General features: G+C 43.6%; 1 long non-coding RNA gene across 1 annotated transcript; it reads right to left on the minus strand.

Annotated features, from left to right (window-relative positions):
• Positions 1 to 226: 226 nt before the first annotated feature.
• Positions 227 to 11,095, minus strand: LOC129562926 (uncharacterized). Its single transcript, XR_008687279.2, has 3 exons — positions 11,026 to 11,095; positions 1,883 to 2,006; positions 227 to 865 (listed from the first exon to the last, which is right to left on the minus strand). It is a non-coding gene; the product is annotated as an uncharacterized LOC129562926 (long non-coding RNA).
• Positions 11,096 to 12,731: the final 1,636 nt, after the last annotated feature.

The raw sequence follows: 12,731 nt of genomic DNA on the forward strand, positions 1-12,731 counted from the left end.
GGGTGGAGAAGGGCATCCAAGAACCTGTTTATAGCCTCAGTGCCCTAAAGGGCATGAAACCACAGGAAAACTAGGATGGACCCGGGAAGGACTGGGGTAAGTTCTAAATAGGAGGAATAAAGAAATCTACTCAACTCATATCCTGGGGGACTTCTGGAAATAGGCTCCAGTGCTTCAGTGCCCTGGTGGGTAGCTGTCCATTGTCATATTCTGTCATCTCAGTCTCTGCACCTGCTTGTCCCCTAAAGCTGTTCTTCCTCCTGAAGTTGGTGGCAGGTGGTACGCCCTGGGAAGTCAACTGGGGAGGCCATAGCCTTTGTGAGTAGGAGGGAGTCAGCCAGAAGGAGAAGTCATGGCTATCTTAGAGACAGTCTGCAGGAAGGCGAGAGGCTATGAGGAGGCTCTTGCCCCTGACTCAGACTTGCGTAGGGAGTCCAATTCCTTCCTTTTTCTGGGCTTCAGGGAGTCTATGCTTGAGATTACTACTAGTGATGGGGAAAAGTGACTGCCTGACCCTCCCCCTCCCCACTCACTTACGGTAATCGGGCGGGCTGTTAGGTTAGGTAATAAGTAACCCCCAAATCTCCATGGGTTAACCCAGGAAGAATTTATTGCTTGTGTCACAGTCCAGTGCAGGCTCTGTGTCCCTCCTGGGCAGCTGTTCTTCAAGTAGAAACTCAAGGAATCTGGCTGTTTCTACCTGGCAACTCCATCATTTCAGAATTCTTTACTTCCAATCATACCAACAGGAGAGAGGGTGAGCCAAGGTTCTTGGGAGAATCTTAAGAAAGCCAGGCACAGGCAGAAATTATGACAGAGCTTCAATTTAGCCGTCAGGGAGGCTGAAGCTCTAGTCTTTCCATGTCTGTAGGAGAGGAAATGGGATGGTCAGCACCACTCCTGTGTCTGTTATATTCATGCAGAGTCTTCAGCCCCCACAGTTGTTGCAACTACTTAGTTTTCAGATGTCCCTGCAGACCTGTCTCCCTCTCCAATACAGAGTTTCAGCTTTCTTGATTTTTTAAAACTTTAATGGTCACCTGTGTACTGATCGTGCATAAATATTTGAGACTTAAGGCACTGTTTGATACCATGACCACCATGTAGTAGTCGTTGATAATGTTTGCTTAGTTGAATGAAAGGAGAAGGCTAAGGATGTCTGGAGGAGCCGTCTCTGAATCAAATTTAAAGTGTCAACTACAAGCTGGCACTTGCCTGTCAACTACAAATTGGCTCTTGCCAAGAGCATTTGCCAGCAACTGAACAGCAACAACAAGGGCATTTGCCATCTGCCTCTGCAGAGACTGAAACCTGTGCTGCTGCAGCTGCTGACCTTCAACAGGGTGGAAAGTGAGGCACTAGTGCCCAATGGAAACTGGTGGAACAAGTCTTTAGGAAGTTCGATGTCTTCAGGAACTGATTTCATGATCCCAATCCTTGCATCTCTTCATATCTAGAAAAGCACTAAATCCCTTTATGGTGACACACCACATGAGTCTGATCTCTGGTGAGTAGCTAAGATCAATCATGTGAGTGTTTTGTGACTGACTCCCAATAAAACCTCTAGACAGCAAGTTTAGAGTGAGCTTCCCTAGTTGACAACACTCTGTACATACTGCCAATATTGACGCTAGAATTAAGCATGCACACCTTCTCTTGCACACCAGCATCTCCTCTTCCTGCCTAGATCTATGGGGCAGACTGTGGACCTCTTGGGCAGGGGCCAAATGAAACAGAATTGACTTGATTCGTGTCATGTCCTTCCCTAGGATTGGTTATAGGCAGCAGTATCCCTGTGGCTCCATCTCTACCTCCTTGAATGCCTCTCACCATGGCCACCTGCCTCTCCCAGTCCTCCCCTTCCCCATGTGGCACACGGTACCTGTCATGCTCAGCCCCTCCCTCTGCAGCGCTGCCACTGCCCAGTTCACCTTCTGCTGTTTCCTGCTGCTGACCACCACGTGGGCCCCATCCTGGCCAGACACTGGGCGATGGTGAAGTTGATCCTGCAGGAGAGATGGAGAAGATGTGACAATCAGCCCGGGGCTGAGCCCTTCCTTTTTTGCTGCATTTCTAGCCTTAAGGACCCAAGTCAATTTCCTACTATCCTGGAGCAGCTAACCTCGTGCCCTACTTATGGATGATCAGAGGACGGGAGAGAGTCAAGAGGGAACTTCCCTTCACAGGTGTGTTGAACAGGCTGCCTGTGTATATCTGAACTTAGCTTCACCTTCTATTCAAACGACTGCAACCTGATAGCTTATTGCCTCCAGTCTGTGAAACCACTGGGCACCTACAAGCACGCAACATGGAAACACGGAGTCTCACTCCATCCAGGGCGACTCTTGATCAGTGGAGGAATGTCACGAATGGCTGAACTGTCCCCCTGACTTTCCCTGATGGACGCTCTGAGATGTAGTTCCTAAGTTTCCCAGAGGACCTGTAGAATCTAGCACCTGGTGGCCTGTAGTGGCAGCCAACTCCATGACCCGCCCATGCTGGCTTTCTCTCCTTTCCTGCTTCCCTCCTTGTTTCTCCTTAGGGTCACATTCTCAAATAAACTATGACACTTCCACCTGGTAGGCTGTGCTCTGTGGGGATGAAGTTAACAATGAGGTCGACAAAATCTAGAGACACCCACAATTCCCAGGTCCCCCAGATGTTCTCTCACCCATTTGTGACCACGGGGACTTTGTTGATGGGGTTGGTGCTACCCCTGGCTCCCCTGATGGTGCTGCTCATGGACAGTGAGGCCTTAGAGGACAGGAGGCCCCTCCAAGCTCGGGTCAGGGGCCTAAACACACTGGTTTCTGTTGGGTAGAAAGTTAATCACAGTTGCAGTCAGCAGTGTCTCTGAATAAGGAGCTGATGCAACACCTCCCTGGTTGGGCTAGTTCCCTGGATGTCTGGGGAGCACCCTGGGAAGCTCAGCCTAGAGCCTGTTCTTCTAGTCCTTCTCATGGTTTTCTGAACACAGACTTTCCCATATGAAGTCTTTTCTGTTTAAACTAACTGGAGTGGTTTCTGCTGTTTAGAAGAAAATCCTAACCTATTCTCACACAAGTTCAAAAATTATTCATTCATCAAGACCCCTAGGATAACGAACATGTACTGTACAGGTTTGCTGCCTGAAGACCAAGCAAATTAAGGTGTGAAAGGGCTTTGTAAAGTGCCTAAAATATAAGCAGTTCTGTAGCTTCTTATAAGGGTTGATGTGTGTTTCATCATTCTGTCCTTCCAGCCTCTGGATGCAGCTCACCCTGCTTGCAGTGCTTTGCCCTCCCTGCCTTTCCTCCCTCAGCCTCTTTGTTTTCAGGGGATCCTTTCTGATGTATTATCTCCTCCATGTGACCTAGTGGTCCTGTGCTTACTCCCCTTCTAGCATTTATGGCACTAACTCTAAAGGACTGTGTTGCATTTATCACTTTTAACAGGGTGCCCACCACCTGGTACTTGCTTAACAGATGTTTGTTAAAGGAATGAAAATAAAGGAATGACTTGAGATCTGGCTGCGGTGAGCTAGTGAGGTTGTAGGGACCCCTTTGACCCATGGGTTAAATTTCTTAGTCACACTCTTCCCCTGGGCTGTCCTGTTGTGTCAGTTCAACTCAGGTCTGCAAACATTTACTTTCAAGCAGCCATTCTTGGTTTTTAAGTGCTCAAGCTTTGAATGGCATCAGGCCTTGTGTGCACAGTGAACTTGTGTTTTCCTGATGTTTAGGATTCTGATCCTCTGCTCAAATCTCCACAAATCTATAGTTCTGAGCTGATTTACATAAAACCAATTCCCTTATTTAAGCACTTAAACGTTAGTAAATCTTAGGCAAATATCAAAGCAGGTAATGCTTTTGAAGCAAACTATATACACAAAAATTCATAATCTTTTATCTCAGAAACTTAGCTCCTATGGTTCCTGTTCATTTATTATGGTTCCTTACCTCCCCTGTAGCCAGGGATTCAAAATAGAAGGGTTTCCTTGTCCTCCTACTTAACTTTTTGTCAGTGTCACTCCAGGCAGTTTATTCTTAAATCTCTGGGGCTTCATCTTGTCCAAGAACAGAATCCCTCGATCTCCGTTTCCCAAACCATTTCTCAGTCTTTTTGACAAGGAAGAATCTACCTGGGGAAATCAAAAAGCTAAGCATTTCTCCCCCCCCACCCCCCGATACCCCCCACATGTTTCCTTCACATCTTTCTTTATTTTGGAAAAAAAGATACAAAATCTATGAGTGTACTAGTTTCCTCATTTTTTTCAACAAAAATTTAATGGGAACCTGCTAGGTACTGAGTGCGTGGAATACAAAGATGCCCCTATCAGAGTTTTACCTTTGGTACTCAAAGTGAAATTGTGCAACGCAGATTGGGGCTTGAACCCGTGGTCTTTTAACTGAGATCACTCACCTGGTCTCAGGACTTAGTGAAGCTCAGATTCTTGATGTCATGATATAGAAAGAATTCAGTAGGAAACAAAATGGTACAGAAGTGAACTTATTTAGAGAGAAACATACTCCGCAGACAGAATGTGAGCCATCTCAGAAGGCAAGGCAGCGCCGTGGTATGGGGCTGTCAGAGTTTATGTGCGTGCTTTGTCACGTAGTTGTGTCCAACTGTTTGTGACTCCACAGACTGGAGTGGATGATTTCACAGGCTAACGAGTGGGAGGAGTATTCTAGCTATTTTGGGAAAGGGGTGGGCATTTCCAGGAATTGGGCCATGGTGGCCCACTTTCTGACCTTTATGATCGGCCTTGGAACTGTCATGGAGCCTGTGAGCATGTCATTTAGGTGATGTGTTAAAATGAGCATATTCTGAGGCTCAAGGTCTAGTAGAAGTAGACTCATATGCCATCTTGGACCTATTTGGTTCTAATCAGTTTATGTCGTGTCCTCACGCTATGTCACTCTTTTAAAGGTTGTGAAAGAAAGAAAGATAGCACCAAGTTGTGTCCAACTCTTGCAATCCCACGAACTGTAGCATGCCAGGCTCCTCTGTCCATAGGATTCTCTGTCCAGGGGATTCTCCAGGCAATAATACTGGAGTGGGTTGCCATTTCCTTCTCCAGGGGAACTTTCCAAGTCAGGAACTGAACTCAGGTCTCAGTTCTCATTGCAGGCAGATGCTTTACCAACTGAGCTATGCAGGAAGCCCCTAAAAGGTTGTGCCCTGCCCCCTTTCCTCCTGCTTCAAAAGTTCTCATACTCTGAACTGGGTCTGCAGATAAAAGAAATTGTTATTATCCATAATGTTAGGAGGTAAATATGATGAACACAGTTTCTGAACATTGAGGTCACAGTGGTTAGATAAAATATATTGGGGAAAGTAGTACCAGAGTGAACTCAGGAAAAGGAGTTTTTCTTATTGTTATTTTCATTTTAAAAGATTCTTGCTTTTTAGAAAAGGTGTAAATGTTCACTGCAAAATTAAAAAATATATATTTGAGAAAATTCAGGGAAAATTTGTGAAAGGCTTCATAGTGAATCTGACTTTGAAATGGATTGATGTCTTCCATGGTAAGCCAGGCTTTGTCTAGCACACTCTCAGGTGATCAGATCCTGTGGGGTCACTGCACCTTTCATTGCCTTTGGGTTATTTACGACTGATAGCAATGCAAATGACGCCTATCCACAGATGCAAATAAATGTTGTCTGGAGGAGATTCAATTGGTTTCCTTCCCTCCACTGTGGAAGAAATCAGCTTTGCATCTATTAAGCAAATTTATTTTAGTTTTCCTTATGGTCTCCCTCTATGTGCGGTTCTTTGAATTCACTTCTGAATCAGTTATAATATCTTAGTGGTTCCCTTCATGAATTATTGAGTTAAGTAAAAATTTTGGTACTTGTTCATTTTATATTTGTATGACAGTATGACTTTGCCTTATAAAAAATTATCCTTCAACAGAAGAAAGTAAAAATTTGATATCAAGTTAAATATTGTGGGTTTTTTTTAACAATTCCCTTAGCTACCTCTCTGCATATCCATTCTCATATAAAATCCATGTATTCAATTTTGCAGAAAAGGATCACAGTACAGATGGATTTTCCCTTTCTCCATGCTTCCCACCTTTTCCCCTCTTCTTTTGTTTTTCCTGTCCTCCCTCCCTTCCTTCCTTCCTCTCTCTTTCTTTCTTATATTTATTTGTGATGTGAACCTTTTTTAAAAAATTATTTACTTATTTTTGGCTGTGCTCGGTCTTTTGTTGTTGCACCAGCTTTTCCCTAATTGTGGAGAGCGAGGGCTGCTCTCTAGTTTTGGTAAGCAGTGTGTACTTCTTGTTGCAGAGGCTTCTTGCCGCGGAGCACAGGCTCTGGGCACTCAGGCTTTCGGCAGTTGCAGCACGTGGGCTCAGTAGTTGTGTCTCCCAGGCTCTAGAGCACAGGCTCAATTGTTGTGGTGCATGGGCTTAATTGTTCCATGGCATGTGGAATTTCCCCAGCTCAGGGATCGAACCCATGTCTCCTGCATTGGCAGATGGATTCTTGACCATGGAGCCACCAGGGAAGCCCTGATGTGGACCATTTTTAAAGTCTTTATTGAGTTTATTACAATATTGCTTCTGCTTTACATTTTGGTTTTTTGGCCACGAGGCAGGCGGGATCTTAGTTCCCTGGCCAGGGATTGAACCCGTGTACCCTGCATTGGAAGGCAGATTCTTAACCACTGGACTACCAGGGAAGTCCCTCCTTAGCTGATTCTCAAAGGATGAATGAAATAAGGAGTTTAGGAATATGGGAGGGCACACCAAGTGCAAGGAAGGTGGCAAGGAGAGAAAAGCACAGTGGGAGAAACTACAGAGAGTTTGTTATTCCTGAAACATCCAGTGTGAAGTGGGGGTGGACTAGAGATGTGGCTGGGGAATTAATCAAGGGCCAGATGGTGGCACTTACTGAATACTAAGACAGAGAGCCTGAACTGTATCCAGAGGGCAGCGGGCAGATATTGAAATGTAATAAGAAAGGTGAAAGCGTCGGATATTGACATGGTTAGATTTTTGCCTTCTAGAGACAATTTCTGTGTGTGTGTGTGTGTGCTCATACAGTTTGATCTGGCAGCTAAGAGATTACTGTAGCAGGGGATACAAAGGTCCTAAATCAATTGAATACTGTCAGGAAATGGATGACAGAATCAAACTGGAAAAATTAAACAGAGTTTTCATGAAGGGACTATTTTCAAAGGTAAGGTACAGGAAAGGTGCAGGGATTGTGTGGTACCTGGAGTTAGTGACAGGGGAGTCAGCAACAGCTACCATCCAGGCCTGACGGGACGAGAAGAGGAAGTTGTTGTTCAGTCACTCAGTCGTGTCTGACACTTTGTGACCCCATGGACTGCAGCACGCCTGGCTTCCCTGTCCATCACCAACTCCTGGAGCTTGCTCAAACTCATGTCCATTGCATCGGTGATGCCATCCAACAATCTCATCCTCTATAATCCCCTTCTCTTCTTGCCTTCAATCTTTCCCACCATCAGGGTCTTTTCTAATGAGTCAGCTCTTCGGATCCAGGTGACCAAAGTATTGGAGCTTCAACTTTAGCAGCAGTCCTTCCAATGAATATTCAGGATTGATTTCCTGAATTGACAGGTTTGATCTCCTTGCAGTCCAAGGGCCTCTCAAGAGTCTTCTCTAACATCACATATTTTTTTTTAGTTAAAAAAATTTCTTTTAATATGAATTTATTTATTTTAATTGGAGGCTAATTACTTTACAATATTGTAGTGGTTTTGCCATACATTGACATGAATCTGCCCTGGGTGTACATGTGTTCCCATCCTGAACTCCTCTCCCACCTCCCTCCCCATCCCATCCCTCTGGGTCATCCCAGTGCACCAGCCCCGAGCATCCTGTATCATGCATTGAACCTGGATTGGCAATTCGTTTCACATATGATAATATACATGTTTCAATGCCATTCTCCCAAATCATGCCACCCTTGCCCTCTCCCACAGAGTCCAGAAGACTGTTCTATACATCTGTGTCTCTTTTGCTGTCTCACATACAGGGTTATTGTTACCATCTTTCTAAATTCCATATATTTGTGCTAATATACTGTATTGGTGTTTTTCTAACTTACTTCACTCTGTATAATAGGCTCCAGTTTCATCCACCTCATTAGAACTGATTCAAATGTATTATTTTTAATGGCTGAGTAATATTCCATTGTGTATATGTACCACAGCTTTCTTATCCATTCATCTGCTGATGGACATCTAAGTTGCTTCCATGTCCTGACTATTATAAACAGTGCTGTGATGAACACTGGGGTACACGTGTCTCTTTCAATTCTGGTTTCCTTAGTGTGTATGCCCAGCAGTGGGATTGCTGGGTCGTATGGCAGTTCTATTTCCAGTTTTTTAAGGAATCTCCACACTGTTCTCCATAGTGGCTGTACTAGTTTGCATTCCCACCAACAGTGTAAGAGGGTTCCCTTTTCTCCACACCCTCTCCAGCATTTATTGCTTGTAGACTTTTGGATAGCAGCTATTCTGACTGGTGTGAAATGGTACCTCATTGTGGTTTTGATTTGCATTTCTCTGATAATGAGTGAAAACATCACATTTTGAAAGCATCAATTCTTTGGCACTCAGCCTTCTTTATGGTCCAAATCTCACATCCATATATGACTACTGGAAAAACCATAGCTTTGACTATACAGACCTTTGTTGGTAAAATTGTGTCTCTGCTTCTTAATATACTGTCTAGGTTTGTCATAGCTTTTCTTCCACTGAGCAAGCATCTTTAAGTGGGTTACCCCAACAAAGAGAGCTAGAGGGCTGCCCATCAGGAGCTGTGACTTCAGGTCAAGTGCTTTGGCAAGATTCAGGCATCCTTTGGCAAGATTCAGGCATCCTTGCAGGAGGGATCTGAAGGAGTGACCACTACAACTTCATTCCTTTCCCTTCTCTGACATACTATTATCAATACTACTACCATCGATGGCATCCTCCATTGTCAGAACCCTTTGGGAAGCCAGATATAATCTATACAGGTCAGGTATAGACAGACTCCAAGAGCACAGAACAGAGTGGAGACCAGGAAGGCATAATTCTGAAGGGGTAAGTACAAGACAGTGTTGGGGGGCGGAATTTCTCCTACCCTATTGGCTGGTGTATTCATTAAACTGACATAAGACAGATTTTTTTTTTTTTTTTTTACTGTATGATGCCATTTATATAATGTCTTCAGCCATCCAAAGCAATAGCTAACATTTATCAAATATTTACTATAAGGCTAATATTATTCTAATACATTATATGAGTCAAGTCAATCCACAGAACAATCTGAAGATAGGTGCTTTATTATCCCCATATTACACATGGGCAAAATGAGGCAAAGAGAGGTTAAAGAACTTCCCCAAGGTGACCCAGCTAGTAAGAGTCAGATCTGGAATTTGAGTCTAGGCCTTCTGGCTCCAAAGACATACATATGCCCTCTCTATTGACATAAGGCAGATTAACAGGAGAAAAACAAATGTAACTTCACACTTGTGGGAACCTCAAATAGACATAAGAGGGTCAAAGAAAGTCAGGCAATTGAGGCTTACATGTCATTCTGAGCTAAGAGAGAAGGTAGGGGTCTGGGATTCAAAGTGAAGGAAGATAATTCATAGGAAGATGGGGAGAACAAATGTTTGGTAAATAAATTCTTGCCCGGCCATGCAGAGGCAATGGGGACAGCGAGGACTCTGAAGCCCCCTGCCAGTTTCCCATATCCTTGGCCCTTATTCTTTGTGGCTTTCTTTGGTGATAGTTCTCTTCCTCTATCTAAGCTGTTTTAGGCATTGAAGGTAGAGGTATTATAAAAAGGTCTTTCTGAGTCTTTTAGGCTTTGACTGACTTCAAGTCAAAATAATCCAAATGACAAAGTGACATGTTTTGAGGAAGCTTATTCTGAACCTCTTCAATATCTAGCTGATCCAATTCTTGAAAACACTATAGTTTCAACACTGACTTTTGTTTTGTATCAATATTATCTTTGCTTTGTTCCTGTATAACTCTCCATCCCACCCCCCATACATGTTCCCTGATGAGAGCTGAGGTGTGGAAAGGTCCTTAAACACACCCACTGCCCCCCCCCCCAAGTTCTATCTAAATTCACAACAGCCCAACACAAGCTGAAACACTTAATTTCTAATACCAGGCTATACTCTTAACAAAATTAAATATAAACTAGAGAAAGATAAGAAACCCTAAGGCATTTAAATATTAAATGAAGCATCCCAGAAACCGGTAGTTAGAATGTTTTTCTTGGCAACTGGGAAGTTTTTCACTCTGAGTCACAGTAGAATAATGTGACTTTCTTTCCTTTTCAAGTTTGGCTAATGGGAAGGGGAGATAGAAAAAGAGATTTTGCGTAACTTTGAACACAGGTGCATTCTCAGGCAGATCATTTTTCAAAAAGACCACAGATAGAAGTTGAAGATCTGCAGATTGATTTCCCTTTTAAAAAGCAAAATTACTGAAGTATACTTTACATACAAAAATTAAGTATACAGTGACATTGCAACAACCTCCTTACGACGGTCTTAGAACATTTTCGTCACTGCAGTAAGATCCTTCCAGTCGTTTATAGTTAATCCCCATTCTCACCCCCAGCCCCAGGCAACCACTGATCTACTTTCTGCCTCTATTAATTTTATATATGTTTACCTTTTCTGAACTTTCATGAAAGTGAAAGTTGCTCAGTTGTGTCTGACTCTTTGTGACCCCCATGGACTATCCAGTACATCAAATTCTTCAGGCCAGAACACTGGAGTGGGTAGCCATTTCCTTCTCCAGAGGATCTTCCCAACCCAGGGATTGAATCCAGGTCTCCTGCATTGCAGGCAGATTCTTTACCAGATGAGCCACCAGGGAAGCCCTAAACTTTCATATAAATGAGGAAATAAATTTCTTGAAAATTGTATGCCTACTTGGAGAATCTTTGCCCATGTATTGTTCTATAGCGTTCTCTGGCCAAATGGGTGGGACATTTGGTAACATGGTGAAGAATATATATCTGTATAAAATATTCTATTTATATATTCTTCTTACCTTGGTGGTGAGCCCCAGGTGCTTTGGTTGATGCCAGGAGAGACTCTCAGCGACAGTAATAGCTCTCAGGTGTGCAGGCCCTCAGTGTTTGGGCAGCTGGCCACTCCTCTCTGTGCTTTAGCTCAGGCCATGCCTTTCTCCTCCTCCCAGGACACACCCACCAGATCACCACGCTCTCTTTCCAGCCTTCACTTTGTTGAGTCGTCAAAGCCCCAAACCAGGATATTTAAAGACACCGAATCACGCCGTGTCCATCAGACGAGCCCTCTTCAACACTTTTCGTTATCGTCATGGTGCACAGTGACCTCTGTGACTTTCCACAGCACTGTACTCATTTGCTTCCAAGACCGCTGTTCCTTTTCTTGTATTTTGTGTTAACCACTGTTCATTCAGTCGTCCAAGTCAGAACCTCAGAGTCGGCCATGATTCTCCTCACTTCTTCCACATCCCACTGTCACCAAGTCCTACCAAAATGATGTCTGCTCTGTGTAAGCTGATCTCCTCCTCATCCCACTGCTACTTTAGCTTACTGAGGTGGTCATGTAGCTTGCCTGCAGTAGAGCTGAAGCTTCTTTTCTGCTGTTGCTTCTAAACTAAGCTGAGGTGATCTTTTTCCAAGATGAAAATCTGATCAAGTCCATCTCATTGCTAAAATTCAACAATGTCTCTCCATCAGCTTTTTTCTTTTTTTAGATTTTATTGAAATATAGTTGATTTATGATGTGTTAATTTCTGCTGTACAGCAAAGTGATTCAGATACATAATACATATATATGATTCTTTTTTAATATTCTTTTCCATTATGGTTTATCACAGAATATTGAATATAGTTCCCTGTGCTATTCAGTTGTTGTTGCTTAGTCACTAAGTTGTGTCCAACTCTTTGAGACCCCATGGACTGTAACCTGCTCAGCTCATCTGTCCATGGGATTCTCCTGGTGAGAATACTGGAGTGGGTTTCTATTTCCTTCTCCATCTCCACTGACTTTTCTGATATTTTAAATTCCTTGACTTCCAAGGCTGGGATTTTGTTGATCTGTCCCTGGCCTGTTTCTCTTTGCCATTGCGAGCTCCTTTTACAAGAAATGTAACACTATCCCTGTATTTCTGTACTTTCATTCTCCTCCTCTGGATTGCTCCTACTCTTTGCTCCAGACTCAGCACAGGCGTCATTTCCTCTGAAGGCGATTTTGTCTGCAGGGAAGGCATCTTAGATACACCTGTTTGGTGTTTCCAACCAAACCCTCTGTCTCAGCCCTGTGCCTTCTCCTACCCCCGGCTCTGGCTGATAGCACCGTAAGGGCAGAGTTGATATTTTATACTTCTCCAAGGTCAGGTTTGCATGTTTTGTTTGGAGTTCTCTTTAAAAAATGACATTTCTCTGTCGATGCCTTGAGCCTCTTATGGCATCAGGAGTCTTGTGTGTTGAGACCCAAAGAGTCAAAGCCTAAGATTCAGCTGGAGGAAGCAGACGTGTGGTCGAGCTGATGTTTTCTATTACAATCAGCCTCTTTCTTCCAAGGAGGGTCCAATTGCCTTTTTTTAAAAAAGTGCTTACTGTGTATCAAAATCAGATTCATTAAGTATTTTCATCTTTATAAAAATCCATTGAGGTAGGTGATAGTATCCGCATTTACACATAGGGAAACTGGGTCATAGAGATGTTAAATAACTTGCCGAACCACACATACCATCACTGTCCATTA

This window comes from Moschus berezovskii, chromosome 9 (genome assembly GCF_049115385.1).
Source record: "Moschus berezovskii isolate FMDL1 chromosome 9, NW_MosBer_1.0, whole genome shotgun sequence".
Lineage (NCBI taxonomy): Eukaryota > Metazoa > Chordata > Mammalia > Artiodactyla > Moschidae > Moschus > Moschus berezovskii.